The sequence below is a fragment of the Notolabrus celidotus genome, chromosome 19 (genome assembly GCF_009762535.1).
Source record: "Notolabrus celidotus isolate fNotCel1 chromosome 19, fNotCel1.pri, whole genome shotgun sequence".
Classification (NCBI taxonomy): Eukaryota; Metazoa; Chordata; class Actinopteri; order Labriformes; family Labridae; genus Notolabrus; species Notolabrus celidotus.
The window spans coordinates 27344775-27357976 of NC_048290.1; the positions used below are offsets into that span (position 1 = coordinate 27344775).

Here is a 13202-nt window from a genome sequence, read left to right on the forward strand (position 1 = left end):
AGGAGCGTATTTCTCTCTCGGCACACACTGTGGGGTGTGTGATTATTTTTCTAACATAACGGTTCAGAAGGTATTAAGATTATGAATTTTGTCCCTTTAAGAATATGACTGACTTGACTGACAGGCGAGAACACTAACTGTTGGCTAGGAGGCTCAAAGCCCGCCTCTTAACCTCACACTAACTCGACTGAAGTTAGTTTGACTTCAGCATTTCCAATATGGCTCCCACCGACAATTGGCTTCAAAACAGCGATCAGGAACAGATGGGTGACATCACAGATACTACGTCCATTATTCATACAGTGTATGGAATCGTGTGGTTTAAACTGAATTGAATAAGTTTAAACTGTTGCTAAATGCAGGCAATTGTTTCATGCACACAGGACCTGCATTACACAAAGAAAGCAACAAGACTCCCCAGATGTGGTACAATAAAGAAACAGAACAGAATCACATTAAGAATTTAAATGACAAGTGTCAAACAAGGGGAATTAACCACAAAGGTCTGTATTGGACAATGGACTCTAGAGCAAACCAGGATCACTTTTTAACATTAACTTAAGCCTGGCCCCAATAAAAGATTTTTACAATCCTCACACACTGCTGAAAATCAGACCCAACACATGACCACAAATAATGACAGATGAACAGTTTTGTTCTTGTAGTGTGAGGAGCGCAACAATACAGCCAAAACAGCACAAACAGATTCTATCCACTAACATAACAGTGCCAACTCACAAAACTGGAACGTGGCAAAATCTTTGCATTAATATGTGACTTAAGAGTAAACAAACATTGCCAATAATAGGATGGTTGCCGAGCATTTCTTGCAGCACAGGAAAATCTGGCAAGATAATCGTTAGAACCATCAAAAAGTCGTGACATTGCCGACGTTTGTGAGAAGATGGTAATCATTCCCAAGATTGGCCTGATTACATGTTTACTCCACTTAAGCTGAAAGGTAGCATGTAGTTTTTGATTACTTGTACTGCTATTGAACAACTCTTATATGACGTATTTATTATATTATATTACTATACTGTGATCTACAAGGTCGTGAAGAGAAGCTCCAGGAAGTTTGCTGTTATTTTTATTTGGATGTAAAAAGTGATTGTTTCAAAAATAAATGTGAGCTCTGAAAATGTTTTATGAGGTATACTTTTAACATTTGTGTCAGATCCCAAGGATGCTCTTCATGTGTTGTTTAAAAACAAAGATCATGTGGGCATTTAATATGTGCAAGTCATCAGGTTCAGGTGCAGTGGATACTGTGCACACTAAAACTCTCTCTCTCCTTTTCAAACACACAGACACACACACTCATACAAACGCACCCAGAGGCAGAAAACCACCGGACCAGGGGGATGAACGTCTGAGTGATCTCCACGCTTCTTGAGCCAGAGTGAGTCACATCAGGCGCCGTGACCACTAAATCAAAGAGCTGTTTGAACAGCTGCATTCCTTCACACTCCTTCATCCTCTCTTTCTCTTGCTGTGCAGTAATACCAATACCGCATGCTTCCCTCCACCCTCCTCCTGGTCGTGTTCTGGTTTGATGGAGATCAAGCCTAATGGAAAAAGAGTGTAGAGGTGAGGTAAGGCACAGACTAATAGACAGGTGTCTGTTAGAGGGGGGGTGTTAAGATGAGACAGAGAAACTCTGTGAAGCTGTGAAGCTGATTTATAGACCCATGACGGCAAGAGTGAGTCATTGTGTAGCTGCCATTATTTTCCACACATACAACTGCCGACCACCACACTCAAAGCTGTAGGGCCATTAGTTTACAGTGGTGATTACTGTTATTAGTACAATTGTAAACACAAAGCCAGCAATGAAACATTTCTTTTCATTTAATCTAAACTTTTCAAACTTTCAGTAAGTTCTCCAGATTGTCTCAGTGTAGCAGACAGAAGTGTGACGACTCCTTAAGGCAGAAGTGTTAATAATGTATCACTTAAAGCTGCTGTGAGGAACTTTTGTTTTGTATCGATTCTGGCGCCCCCCCTGTGGACAAAGTGATACCTCTTATCTCTTGTTCTATACATGCAAAAGTAGTGTTTTCAACTAAAGCCTCATCCTGTTGTGTTCAACAGTCAACTTGATCAGGCAATGTGATTATTTACCATGAAAACAGTCAAATAAAGGCTGTTTCTGAAGCAAGATGTCCATCATCTGGTCTGACACCTACCCCCTCAGGGCGGTTTCAGGCATTAAAAATGACAACAGAGAAGGTGTCTGTGTTGCTGCTGATGGACTTGTTTGCTATTGAAGGTTATAAAGAGGCATCAGTATCATTTTCAGTCTGTTTCTCAGCCAGTTCAAAACTCCTCACAGGGCCTTTAAGTGCTTCATTGGCAAAGTAATATTGTGGTTAAGATTTCAAAAACTCAGATGTGTTACCAAATGTATTTCTTTTCAAAGTTATTTTTTAAGAATTAGATGAGAAGATGTTAAGTTCATGTTTCTGGTTGTGTTAAAGAGACAAAGGAGCACATACACTGGAAGCACCAGGAAAAGCTAGCTAGCCATGCTAAAGCCCATGTCCATGCCTCTTTTGCATCATGTGACAACTTATAGTTGATGTATTGTATGCTTGAGTCAGATATATGCTTATTGTACCTATGTCTTCTTTGAGGTGCTTATAAAGGGCCTGTGTCCACTGATGGCAGTTTTCACACCAACAGCGTCCATTACCTCAATTTCTGAGTGCTGCCCATTGGTGCTTACCGTTGCTAAGGTTACAAAACTTGATAGAAAAGTGATGGATAAGTTATACTGGCGAGCACACTGGTGTTCCAATTTTTTTTTTTTTTTTGGGTCAAATTTTTAATTTTTTTTCAATTCTCATATAATAAAGTAAAAAATAAAATAAAAATAAAGTATGAATAGAGATATTGACATTACAAAAAATAGAGCACATGTTCACATACCTATACAAAGGTTTATATACAAATACCATGAATACACAATTAAGATAAAATAATAATGATAGTAATAATCATAATAAATGTATATAATATATCAAAACAAAACAAAAAAAACACACACACACACAAAACAAAACAAACCCCAAATACAACCCACCCATTCCCCGGATCCAGAACTATAAACCCCAGTTACATATTACACCTGAAACCCACGGAGGCTCGTTAGAAGTAAATACCAAGCCTGTATGGCAGAGTCTTTAGCTCCGTGGACTCTGGCTATCAACAACTCCAAATAAACAATGTCCAAATATGTCAGAACCCATGCTTGGAAAGAGAGTGAGTGTGGTGTCCCAAAAGTTGAACACCAACTGAGAGAGCTCCTGGGATAGCCTCCAGACCCACCGAGACCCTGAACGGCATAGATTGTACAGATAATAGACAGATATTTATATAAAATACAAAAAAAAGTAGTCCCTCTCGCTCCATGGTTGGAGACATCCCCATGGCAATGGATTTTTAGTCTCCCTGTGTGACGAATTAACATTAAACTGAGCATTTTGATTAAAAGTCAAGCTAAAACATTAGCCTGCTTAAATGTTAAAATGAAGTTAAACTGAACTCCCCTTGAAGGCAGCGTTACACAAGGTGAACAGGACTTCTGCAGAGATATCTGTTGACATTTCTGTCCTTTTTCAACTCCTTCTTGGAGCTTTGCAGTTGACACATCTTTAAACATAGACGACATAGACGCTTTTATCACTATACTGCCTGTGTTTTTAGTTTTTCTGTAGGGATCAGCAGTTTAGAGATGATCAGCTGATGAGCCTTGATTGCAGGACAGGATGTTGCTCAACTTTTCCCTATCAGAGGTGGTCGGGGTCCAGCAGCACCTCACGCTGCCCAACATCTGTGCACGGTAAATTGTACCCGACTCTCAACACCAGCTTCAGACAGAAACTAACATTTTTGCCACAATTAGAATACTAATATAAGCTTTTTCTGCCACAGTGTCAACAAGCAGTGGAGTGAGGAGCACCAGACTCCTTTTTGCAAATTGATCTGATACCATGCTGTAAAAAGGGATTTTAGGTTTTAGTTACCTCAGCTCACTTTCTTAAGTCAGTTCAACTTAAATGTCAGTTTTACTTGAAATATCAAGTGAAATAGTGTCCCACTAATCAGTCCAACCAGAGTAGTTCAGGTGACATAGATTTCCTTGTTTATATAACTATGTAAGTATGGCCCCTGCACAAATGCACAGGAAACCCCTTATAGTAACTGGAGTGACCAACCTTTACAATGCCATGTGCTGCAAGAGACACTCAGTTTGGATCAATGTTTGAATACTTTTCTGCATGCAGTGCAGAAACTAAGTGTTTACCAAAAGAGAAATGTTCAATGTGTGATATTTGTAGACTTTTTTACTCCTTAGTTTCTATTTTTATACCTACATAGTTCTTATATAGTGAGAGCACTCTTCTGTTATTCTGCTTACAGTGTTGTAAGCTAAGTGTTTACTTCTTGATCAATATTGAACATATGGCTGTTCCCATATTAATCCATTCTTCATGATAGCATTCTGATGCCAAGTCCAATTCACACAACAAAGCTATTGTCAGTTTTGACATTGAATAAAGTATTTTGAATGTTGTCCCATGTTGAGAAATCATTTTGATGTAGCATTTTTTGAACATTGAGGCTTAGGTTGTTTTAAGAAATGACAAGTACTTGTTTTTTTAATGAACATAATGTTACAAGTAAGATGAACAAGTCAGGAAAAAGTGACCTGGCTGCCTTAAAAAGAGAAGTTGGTTCAACAAAACACTCTGTTGAGTTAACATTTCAGACATGTTTGAAGAAGTATTAATTATAAATTGATCAAACAAGATGCTTAGATCAGGCATGTTACATTTTCATGTTTTTACAAGATAAGATAAGATAAGATAAGATAAGATATTACTTTATTGATCCCCCGGGGGGGAAATTCAGTTGTTACAGCAACCCGTCAGTGGTCAGCATGGTGCAGTCTGTGGCCTCCATTACTGTTCAACAGTCTGATGGCAGTGGGCACAAAGGAGCGCCTGAAGCGTTCAGTCTTGCACCGTGGTGGAATGATGCGCTGACTTTAACGAGCTCCCCATCAGCCACAGCTCATCATGGAGAGGGTGAGAGGGGTTATCCAGGATGGCTCGCAGTTTGTCCATCAACCTCCTCTCAGCCACTGACTCCAGACTGTCCAGTTCTAGGCCAACCACAGAGCGGGCCTTCTTTACCAGCTTGTTGAGCTTGCTGGCCTCACCCGTCTTGATACCTCCACCCCAACTCAATATACCTGTAGAAACATGTTGATCTAATTAGTTTTTTTCATGTTGTTTCTACTAAGATTTAGGTTTGTAAAACTTAGAATTGCTTGTTGGTCTCACTAAAAAGGCTTGTCGATTAAATTTAAGTATGAAGTTGATAGAACTAATTTATCAGCACTGTCTTTGTCACCCCAACTAATAAAACTAAGTTTAAGGAACTAAGACAAAAGTGGAAACAACTTAAATGTCTTGGCTTGCTGAACTTAACATTTTATGTGTGGTGTCCCAAAAGTTGAACACCAACTGAGAGAGCTCCTGGGATAGGCTCCAGACCCACCGAGACCCTGAACGGCATAAGTTGTACACATAATGGACAGATATTTATACAGCCCAAAAAAGTAGTCCCTCTCGCTCCATGGTTGGAGAAATCTCCATGACGTATGAAGTTGATAGAACTAATTTATCAGCACTGTCTTTGTCACCCCAACTAATAAAACTAAGTTTATGGAACGAAGACAAAAGTGGAAACAACTTAAATTTCTTGGCTTGCTGAACTTAACATTTTAAGGCAGCCAGGTTACAAATTATTTTAAGTTGAACTAACTTATTTTTTCTTACAGTGCAGATACAACCTGATCATTTGTGACCAGGTTATATCTGGGCATTGCTCTTACCTCAGAGAGTTTATCACCCTTGGTTTCAACCAATCAGAATTAAGTATCAGACGCAGCCATGCAATAAGTAAATGTGGATTTCACATTACTCACAACTTCTCTGTTTCCTTTGGCTCATTTCTATCTCAGGATCCTTAAAGCTGATGAAGCATGACGGCGTCTCTGTGAGGTCTTCTTTCAACTCATGTTTTACTGTGTTTAGATAGGAGACATGAACAATGAGTCCTGTTTTCCTTCCAAAGAAAAAGACGTTTTTAATGAACTGGGATGTTCCCATGGCTGACATACAGCTGAATTCACAAAGCAAGTGTAAGAGCCAAGTCAATCTCTGGAGATACACCTGTAATTAATATACTATAATTCTGACAGCATTAATAAATATCTGAATAACTGCTAAATAAATGATGAAAGGTGATTAGTTCATAGTCTTTGTTAAACATGACAACTTTAGAGTGTTTTTGCAATAAATCAGCAAAAATCAAAAAATTTAACAAGCATGGAAACACAAGGTAAGAGTCAGTATCTAAGCAGAGGAATATATATATTCTTTGGACAGTGGAAGAATTGCCTGATTCTTCTGGCAGGGACAGATATCTGACATCACTTTAAGCATATCATCATGAAAACAAATGGTGTGAATACACATGCTCAGTGCACATCATAAGGAGACAGAGTGAGTTTCCTGGAAGTAGAGGGAGGAGTTGGAATGATAATAGTAGGAAGGATAATTATTATTTTTCCTTACCTAACACTGACTCTGAGCAATAAACAACTCACCCTCAACTTTTGACCTCAACTGGAGACAACCCTGGAACGACTACGTAGATTTCACAATATCACTCAGTTCCTTCAGCAGATCAACTTTAACTTACTGATCATGTTTCATGTGACTGTCAGATCTGTTAGGGATCTGACATCAAACATACCACATTCAAAAATAAACAAGATCATCTGGCTCACACTTATATAGGTAACAGCTCAAAGTATACATTTCATGTTAGATTTTGACATGCAAAGTCCATGTGGTGTGATGATTTTTAAAGCTTCCTTTTACTTTCTGACCCTCAGACAAATTTATATTTAGGAATTTAAGTAACACCTCTCTATTGATTAATTGTTCTGTTTTTTTTTTAATCCAAGACACATCAAATTGTGGATGATCAATCAATGAATCACTCTATTTCATTTGTGTTACACCAGATCATGATCCAAAAAGAGCAAATCCAGACTGTGCTCTTTACTACATTATTTAGAGAGACCACCATATATCCACCATGAGCAGATACCTAGCAACATTTCCTACCAGTGGCAAGGTCTGCCTCTGACCCTCCCTCTGGAGTGGTAACAGAAACTTAATGGAATGAAGACGATATGCTGCATCAGAGCCAACAGGGCAGAACAGCACTGTGCTTTACAAGCCGTGCTTCTCACACTCCTGCAACGCTGTAATGCAATGTGAAATCACACACTGGACTCCAATATTACAGCATTTCTGAGTGCAATATGTAAGAATCACAGACTGGTTAATAAATGAAACCCTAGCAAGAGGCAAGGAGGCGGTGTGGAGGTGGGCCTGTAGCCTCCTTGTAGCTACAGTATGCCCGCCTGTAAGTGAAGTCAGCCGTGCCTCTTATTATGCAAAACTGGTCTTCTTAATATATTGAACTATTCAGACATACACAGTTTTGTGTACCAGGCTGTAAGCATGTTTATTCCTTCTTTAAAGATTAGCTTATAAAATGGGTGTGTATGTGGTTCCCAGTACTTCCAGAGCCAGCCTCAAGTGGACCCTCTAGGAACTGCAGTTTTTAGCACCTCCGCATTGGCTTCATTTCTCACAGCCAGGGTGCTGTTGGCAAGTACAAAGGTGGAGTGATGGCAAAACTTCATTCCAGTGCTGCAGAGTTGCAGTGTGTAAGAAGCTAATAGCTCTTCCTGGGCTTTTGCAGTCAGCCTAAAGAGGACATTCAAGGACCTGCAGTTTTTTGCACTTTCAAATTGGCTTCATTTTTAACACTTGAGGTTGTTACCTGGATTTTCCCGGATTGACTCCTTGAGTATTTCAAATAGTCTCTAGTTAAAAGTAATCCTTCTAACATTAACCATAATCCTGATTAGTCATTTCAATATTAGACTTTGAAAAATCCTTTAAAGGTTTGCTCCCTTTTAAGTGAAATTGATCCGTAACCCAAAGTTTGTTACTGTTTATCAGAGTGTAAAATTACATCTGAACAAAGAAATATCCAGGAGCTCCTGAACAAAATGCATCTGAAAGAAGAAAAATACATGAATCATCATCTGGAATGTACTTGGATACAGATAAATGAAATCTAAAAAGTATGTTTCCTAATAAAAAAGAGGAGAAACAGGAGATTGGTGGTGGGGGGCTGGATCCAGTATACATGGTATGTCTGTGCGTCTGCCCACAGAGCCGCCGGGACACTCTGTATTCCAGTAAATGCTTTTTACCATGAACACCATTTTTACTTTGATGCTGTGACTAAGAGCTCAATCACAAAACCACTTCCATCAACACTAACCGAGCAGTCATGCCTTTATGCTCTGCGTGTCATGTGCTGTTAAAATCAGGTTTGTTTTTGAAATCAGAAACTATCCATGTTTACAAGAAGCAGATAATTGAACGTGTTGTGAATATCAAAAACAGCAATCATGTGGTTTGATTCTCTCCCAAAGGGGTCCGTGTGTAAAATGTAGAGGAGTTGAGTAATCTGGAAGGGTTGTTTTCTTATGTTGGGGAATCACACATCAGATTACACAGGATTACTGTAAACAGCATGCACAAAAACACCATTTACATCATCAATGTAGTCAGGTCAGATTAAGACTGCAAATAAAGGAAATATCTGTGGTTTACCAAATTCTCAATACTTAAACCAGAAAAGACAGCAAATACTCTATTTACAATCTGTAGTGGTGATGCTGCTAGAATAACAGTTAGAAATCCACTTTATGACCACAGCTATGTCTCTGCCTCCTCACTCTGACAACAGGAAATTTTAGGTCACTGTTAACTGGGTTTAAATAGAGTCAGAGGCTCTCTCTGTACAATAAAAGACTCTTGTTATAACCATCAATAAAACTCACTTCAGCAGCTGCTAAAGACTTCTATCATGGCCTTAAAATCCAACATTAGACACTGGCACTTTTGTTCAATTTGGCCTTAGCATCTTTAATGATGTAATGTCACTTGTCAATTAGCTTTTTCCTGTTTTGTAAAGTGCTTTGTGTCAAAAGGGATGTGCAAAACAATTCAAAGTCCAGCATGTGAACAAATCAATATCAACCCGTGGGCTATCAGTGAAGCAGTCGATGTGTCAGACACAAGACCCCTTTATTATCAGAGGGACATTGTTGTGTGTCTGTCTCAATGTCTTCCTCTTTGACCTGAATGTCTGATGCACACTGCAACTTCGTCAATAATTCCAACCTTATGTGAGTCTCAAGCAGTTGACATTATTTTGTAAGTTCAGAAAGTATTTCTCAATTTTTCCTCTACAAGATAGGGAGGGAAGAACTGTCCCCTTAGTCAGCTGGTGAGGAAGCTAATCAGCCAGACTCCAGTCAGCACTGATCCAAAGCACAACAAAATTAAACTCATCATGAAGCACTCCAAAGATCTGTATTTAGAACACTGGAGAAACCAAACAAAGACCCAAAGTAGGGTGAATTGTTATTTGACCCTAAACTGTGATTATAAATGATCTGAATATCTGTACAGTGTCAGAGATACACAACAACGACTAATCCTGACCAACTACAGGCTGAGAGACCACCAGCTGGCTATAGAGACAGGGAGACACAGGCAGACATGGCTGCCCAGAGAGGAGCGTCTATGTGCTCACTGCTCTACAGTGGACATAGAGACAGAGATGCACTTCCTCCTCCACTGTAGCGAGTTCTCTTTACTAAGAGATTCCCACTACAGGGACATTACTACAATAGTAACAAACATCCCAACATTAACCCCAGAAGAGAAACTGTCAGTTCTCCTGGGGGAAGGGTCAGCAGCTCCTCTGGCTGCTGAATATGTGTCTGCCTGTCACAGCCTGAGGGAAGCACCATCCCATAATATCTGATTTTAGGTGAAGGTTTTATGAGCATACCGCATCAAGTGAGGACATTGAGATATGTTGAATGGGTGACATCATCGTTCATTAATGCGTATAGAATATGTAATGAATATATATGTAATGTATGTCTATAAATCGTGTCATTTGGCAACAGCATGTCTTTGTTCATGCCAATAAAGCAAATTGAATTGAAATTGAATTGAAATTGATAAAAGCGTTGAAATACAGCACCATCATGTTATCGGACGCAGCTGTTTGTAAGGAAAATGTCATGTTGTCTGATTGAATTATAGCTACATGATGTCAACCAGAAGCCCATTTAACACTGTGATTCTTTCACAGCTATTCTATTTAGTCTAAGGCAGGGGCGTCAAACTCATTTCAGTTCAGGGGCCACATACAGTCCAAGTTGATCTGAAGTGGGCCGGACCAGTGAAATCACAACATAATAACCTATAAATAACGACAACTGAAAAATTTCCCTTTGTTTTAGTGCAACAAGGTACAAGTACATTCTGAAAATGTTCACATTTAATGAACCACCTTTCTACAAAAACAGCTGTTGAATTATGCAAACAGCAAGTAATCTATTTTCTCACTTTGAGAAAAAAAGTCCCCGGTAAAAAAAAAATCTCAGCGCTATGATTTTATGCAACCCCCAGAGGACAAATTTGAAATAGTAGTTACTTTTATGTCATTTTTTCACTTTGCAAAGTCGTTCCGCGGGCCGGATTGGAACCTCTGGCGGGCCGATATTGGCCCGCGGGTCGCATGTTTGACACCCCTGGTCTAAGGTCACATCCCCATAACAAGGTATACTTGCCTTACTTTAACTCTAAACCCTTACAATTGGCCAATATTGGTGTCCCAGTGTTGTGGCAAACAACACAAACAAACTTCAAGTATTCACACGCAGCACTGTTCTATCCTGCAGAATCCACTCTCTACACGGAGGGCATTTCCCCAGTTTGATCAGGTCTATTAAGAAAGAAAGGGGTGGTGTGTGCAGCTTGTTATTCAGATCAATATCCATATCAACTCTTGATCCAATCCTTTTCCCCTGGCTGTGGCTAAATAAGAGCCATGCAAGCTTTTTGTCCGGTCGATCTTATTGCTGTATTTAAGCTACTACTGAGACAAACAGGGGGTTGTTACACAAATAATAACAACATGGGAATAACAAATTCAGCAAAAACACCAAAATATAAAGGATAATTGTTCGTTTGTAGCAGATTCATTTTTACTAACAGCCTTTGACCGTCTCCTAGTTTCACAATTGCATTTTTCTCAGAATCTCCTCATGTGGAGGACATTTTCCCATTTCATACCAATTGTGACTGGACCTCCTCCACTAACCCACACTGACTGACAGTGTAAGTATGCAGAAAGTCATACTTCATAGTTACACACACACAAAAAAACGCAGAGAGAGAGAGAGAGAGAGAGAAATGCAGGTACTAGTGCCAGGTCTTGTAAATCAGAGTTTAATGTGCTGTGAAGGAAATGGACCATGGTTGATATGACTGACCATCTGTAAATGGACTGAGTCACATGAATTTAAACTGTTACTGGAAGACTGACACAGCTTCTCTTCTCCACTCTTTTTTCTTCTTCTTTTTCATCTTCTTCTTCTTCCATTCTTTTCTCTGTCCATGTGTAAAATGAGTGAGTACATCTGGCCAGCAGTCCACTTACTGAAAGTCATATCTTCTCTGTACTTATTCAGGATTATAAAAGCATCAGAAATGTGTAAACATAGTGTGCGTGCAAACATACAAATCCTGTGGAGATAGAAATCTGGAAGCACTTGCAAGCTTGCATACAAACACGGGTTCTTTTGTTTATTGGAATTAATATTTTCCCAACTTCACTTTCGGCTTAGACAATCAGAAAGAGGTTTTGTTAAGACTTATAATAAATGATCGTGATATTCTGTTGAACACACGGAATACCCACAATTTTCTCATTCTCACACAAATATTACTCATTATTTTCTCAGTTTAGTACTCTGACGTGGAAAGAGTAGTGTTGGTCACCTGATAGGATCAAATAATCCACCTCCCAGTCTATATAAGACAAAACATATGTCCTCATTTCCATATTGCAAAAATCCTTTTGAAGATTTTGTCTAAAGACAGAGATTCAGAGATTCAGAGGTTTGCTCAGGAACCCTCAGAAGAGCGCTCTTTGATGTTCACAAACAGAGCCACTTTAAAGTGGAAATGTACAGATGTGCCATAGTATCAGTATTAACAGGAGGTCACCGGAGTCCCGGACCGGCTTCAAGCAGATTCCCTTTCATAAAATAAAAGAACTGGTGGTTTGTTTTGTTAGAAGATTCATTTTACTTGAGCAGGACCATGCAAATGCAGAAATAAAAAGTAAAACATCAAAAGCACAAAGTGAATTATTTTATGACGGCCTGTTCAATCCATTCGCAAGAGAATACCTTTAATCTGTAGAGTATTTAGTGAAAAATGAACCTTCACTTCTGAACTAAATAACAAATATCACCAAAACCTGCATGAAAGATTACATGGACTTGTAAATGGATGTGTCCTTTTTGGCACTTTAGTCATTCCAACAACTCAAAGAGCTTTTATTTTTTATTTTTGGGGCCTTTTTGCCTTTATTTGATAGGACAGCTGAAGAGAGACAGGAAAAGTGGGGAGCAGAGAGTGGGAGAAGACATGCAGCAAATGGTCTAGGCTGGAAGTTGAACCTGCGACTGCTGCGACGAAGACTATGGCGGTTTTCCAAACCGCCTACTAGCAGTGCGTACTGATTTGGCCAAAATTCAGTATGTAGTAAGCAGTATGTCAACAAGAGCAAAATCTGCAGTATGCCAAAACTCCCCGGATGTCGTACTAATTTGGGAAAATGTATCAGAATGCATCAGACCAGTCGCCATCGCATAATGTTTCCCATCATGCACAACGCTAACGTTCCTCTTCTTCTTTTTTTCTGTATGTGACGAGTGGCACTCTGTTTTTAGGTGCTGTGAAAACTACTGAAATCCATATAAACCACTCCTTAACTTTTTAAATCATAAGTGATGTTAAAGAAGCAGTTTCTCTATCAGCTTGGCCGTTGTTTACTTCTGCTTTCCGAAACCAGAAATCCAGTGACGCCTGGCCCAGCATGCTGCAACACAGATCCAACAGAACAGTCATACTACAAACTACCTTCAAACGAAGGTAGGTAGT

At 39.3% G+C, this 13202-nt stretch overlaps 1 long non-coding RNA gene across 1 annotated transcript; it reads right to left on the reverse strand.

The window, feature by feature from the left end:
- Nucleotides 1-1140: 1140 nt before the first annotated feature.
- On the reverse strand, nucleotides 1141-6786 carry LOC117831595. Its single transcript, XR_004635035.1, has 3 exons — nucleotides 6683-6786; nucleotides 5999-6097; nucleotides 1141-1568 (listed from the first exon to the last, which is right to left on the reverse strand). It is a non-coding gene; the product is annotated as an uncharacterized LOC117831595 (long non-coding RNA).
- Nucleotides 6787-13202: the final 6416 nt, after the last annotated feature.